This window comes from Ananas comosus, linkage group 7, assembly GCF_001540865.1.
Source record: "Ananas comosus cultivar F153 linkage group 7, ASM154086v1, whole genome shotgun sequence".
NCBI classification, from domain to species: Eukaryota; Viridiplantae; Streptophyta; class Magnoliopsida; order Poales; family Bromeliaceae; genus Ananas; species Ananas comosus.
In genome coordinates this window covers 11,076,040-11,080,269 of record NC_033627.1, presented here as the reverse complement: position 1 = coordinate 11,080,269, position 4,230 = coordinate 11,076,040, and positions in this window count along the sequence as shown.

The following is a 4,230-nucleotide window of genomic DNA, read 5'->3' as shown; positions in this document are numbered from 1 at the left end:
AGCAGTGTCTAGGCTGTTTCAGACTGTCGGGTGCCGTCGCCTGGTTGCGGTGGACCAGATTGCGGGTTTTGCATCACGCTTGTGCCGAGAGCACGTGAGTCTTGATTGTTAGACCAGTTGGACCATGTTTACTTGATATATAGCTGTGAGAGCCTGATTGAGCTCAGTAGAGATACGCTTACATACTCGGTTGGGTAGCGCCCACGAGTGTCACTCCGGGAGTGTCGGACTTTGTGCATTTGCGTTGTATAATGTCCTGGTTGGACTTGCTCTCCTGGACTTGTTAGTGTGGAGATAGCATTTAGGATTCGACAGGCGGACGGGTGCGTTCACAGTCCATGGGACGGGTGTTTCATAGTCCCTATGGATTTCGGTCTGAGGCTCCATTACTCGACAGATAATAGTATTGGATCATGTTAGGATAGTGGCATATAGCTGTAGATTTGTTTCAGCTTCCTTTTCTATCACTGAGCTTAGATCTGTAGACTTAGTGGGTGGACCGATGATGTTGAGGGCGGCACCCACTGAGGACAACTTATTTTACAGTAGTTCTCACGCTTTGTTGTTACCCCGTTTTGCAGAGCCTTCGTTTTCGGCTGCTGCTGTTGTTGATCAGGATCGAAGCAAGAGCGTCGCGAGTTAGAGCCCTACCCGATGAGTCGAGCTAGAGGCCCCTACAGCAGGTAGTTGTTTTTTGGGAGTTCATGTACATACTTATATTTAACTCGCCAATACGAGTAGTTTTGTATCTTGGATTTGGCGTTATGTATATGGAACTCGGTTTGTTTTATTTCTGGTTCTTCTAGCAACTCTATACTACTGTTTGTAGTATTGTATGATTTACAGGTACAGCTATTGTCACGCCCCGGATTGCACGATCACCGGCACGCCGACAATCCGCCGTATACAAGAAATTTTCTGTATACGAAGCGTAGCAGTACCTGTACAACACACAAGGCTACGAATAGTAGGCTAGAGCTGAAACTAAACAAACTGAACAGGTAGAGAAAGAATGAGTCTATATACATACAAAAATCTCTATACAAAAGCACTCGCTCCAACGAGTTCACAAATATGTACATAGCTCCCAAAACACGAGCACACTACCTGCAGTAGGGGAAACTGCTAACTCAGCACCAGTCGGGAAGGGCTCTAGCTCGCGACGCCTTGCCGCGATCCGCCTCAGAAGGCAGCAGAGCGAGACCGAAGGTCTGCGACAACCGTGGAAGAAAAGGGGCGTGAGAACTACTGTAAAAATAAGTAGTCCTCAGTGGGTGCCGCCCTAAACCTCATCGGTCAACCCACTAAGTCTACAGGGTAAGCAAGAAAAGTTAAGGAAAAGCTGGAAACACTCTACAGCTAGATACCACTATGCTATCCTGCTCTAGTACAACCCTCTGTAGAACAAGTAAAAACTGACCCAATTTTACGTGGGACTGTGATCACCGTTCCCGCCTGTCGAAGCTACACTAACAACTACCCCTGGGGTAGCTAGTGGAGAGCGAGTCCAACACACTAGGACACAACGACACCAACGCAAAAGCACTAAAGCAGACTCCGGGGGCACTCGTGGGCGCGAACCAACCGAGTATGCAAGCGTATCTCTGTCGAGCTCAATCAAGCTCTCACAGGCATAATTCAATAAAACAGGGTCTAACCACCAATATACTCGTGCCTTTGGCACAATCTGTAACCAAATAGTAATCTGGGCCCACCCGTCACCCGACGGTCCCCGACAACACCAACGGTCTGACTCTACTGTAACAAAGCTCGGATCCACCAGCACCGAGCGTGGAAATAAGCTACACTACCCTGGTAATCCGTCACACTCCCACGCGACGATACGCCACAGTACGGCTCCTAGAGCCTAAATCTGGTAGTGTAATACAAATGACGATCAAACCGTGGTTTTCTCCTAAGTCAAGTCCAAGTCCAACATGTTATAATTAAATACTTGCTAAACATGCTCCAAAACTCAGATTTAACATATTATGATCCGTGAATTCGAGCTATCATATATTAGTCAAAAGCTGAAATTATACTTGTCGACTATTATGCGCTTAGGATGAAAAGCCGATGATTAACCCACCTCGCATCGCTAATCTCCTGGCAACGAAGAGAGTGGCCGAGCTAGCCGAAAACCCAAGCGGTCCGCTCAAAACCGAATCACCTGCTGCGGAAAATAAGACCATGGATGACTCAATCACGAAACTGTCCGAAAAACAGTGGCTGAGAAACCTTTAAATCGATCAAGCTAACCTTTCCAATCCAGCAAACTTGGACTCTTGTGGATTCTCTCGCGTCTAGAATCCAGCAAACTTGATTTCGTCGCGATCCGTCGCTCCTACGTCGCGCACGAGCCGAAGTACGAAGGCCGACCTGCGGATCTGCGATCAACACCTCAGATTCTGCTCGACCAACAGCAGCGCAATAGGACATAGGTTTCGAGCAAGTAAACCTCATCTAAAAATTCCAATCTTGGGCTCAGAATCTTCGTCTCGAAGCCGCGAATCCAGGAATCAAGTTTCGCTGAATTCCGACGCTCCTACGCAGAGAACAAGCCAAAACACTGAGCGTCGACGCTGAAAACTACGGTTCAGCAATCAGAATCTGCTCGGCAAAGCAGCGCTCAGTAAAAAGGGTTCTACAGGGAAAACCTTCTCCAAATCGGGCGAGTAAGGATCCTCTGGATTCGTCTCGAGTCCCAGATCCAATGACGAAGGAATCACCGCGATCCGACGCTCCTACACAGAGAACAAGCCAAAACGCCAACAGTCGACACTGGAATCAGCAGCAGCAGCAGAGAAGCCTCGATAATGGAGTAGTTTGAAGTAACGAAGGGATTTCGGTGGCCTACATCACCTCGAACAACCGCCCTGGGAGCAGCACCACGTCGAGGATGGTAAGACAGCAGTCGCCGGCCTCTCGCAGGTCACAATGTTGAAAGCCTCCCGATCCGCTCAGCGGCGCGCTGTCGACGAAGCTTGAGCTTCTCCCTTGAGCTCCTCACACCTCTACTCAGCCAAGGGGGAAGAGGAAGAAGCACAGCAGAGGAGGAGAAGCCCTCCCCCTCTCTCCTCCTGCTCTTAAGGTAAGGGGAAAAGTGGTGACAAGACTAGAGAGGGAAAAGTCAAACAGCACCATACCTGTCAAAGTGTACCGGTACAGCTCACTGAAAATCTGCTATTTCGCAGATCTTCAAGATACACGCTGCCTCTCAAGTTCCCACAAGGCCCGTTGGCGTCCACTTGCGCCACCGCGACCCGGACTTGACCCGCACTCTCTAGAGCTGTCGACAAGCCTCAGCTAAATTCCCGGTCTCTACATCCTCCCCACTACAAAAAGTTTCGTCCTCGAAACTCAGGCATACCTCACTCGGCACGTCAAACAGGAGTAGGATTAGGCCCCCCTCATCACCGTCTCGGTCCACAGTCGCCCCCGCTCCTCGTGATTACTCCACTGCTACTTTGACATACAGGTATGACCCGGTTGCGCATTCTTTGTCTCACGAGCAAGAATCCGCAACGGTCGCTCCTCGTATCGCAGTGTCCTCGCCTATCTCGAGCGGAGTGAAGTCAATCACGTGAGAAGGATCGAATACATATTTTCTCAATGCCGAGGACGTGGAAACATCCGTGGGTGCCGATAGTCGCGGGGGTAGAGCAATCCTGTAAGCAACTGGCCCAACCTCGCTCCAAACCTCAAAAGGGCCAATGTAGCGTGGACTGGAGCTTTCCACGCACTCCAAATCTGCGAATCCCTGTAGATGGCGACTTTAGAATACATGATCACCAATCTGAAACTCAAGTTCTCGCCTCCTGGTATCGGCGTGCTCCTCTGGCGCTCTGGGCGTCAAAAGGTGTCGTCGAAACCACTCTCCTTTCCTCAGCTTCTAACAGAATAGTCAGGCCCAAGAGTCTTCCTTTCACCCACATCACTCCAAAACAAAGGGATCGGCATTGCGTCCTACAACGCCTCCTCATCACCGTCTCGGCTCCCAACGTCGCCTCCGCTCCTCGTGATTACTCCACTGTACTTTGACATACGGTATGACCCGGTTGCGCAATTCTTTCTCCACGAGCAAGAATCCGCAACGGTCGCTCCTCGTATCGCAGGTCCTCGCCTATCTCGAGCGGAGTGAAGTCAATCACGTGAGAAGGATCGAATACATTTCTCTCAATGCCGAGACGTGGAAAACATCGTGGGTGCCGACTAGTCGCGGGGGGTAGA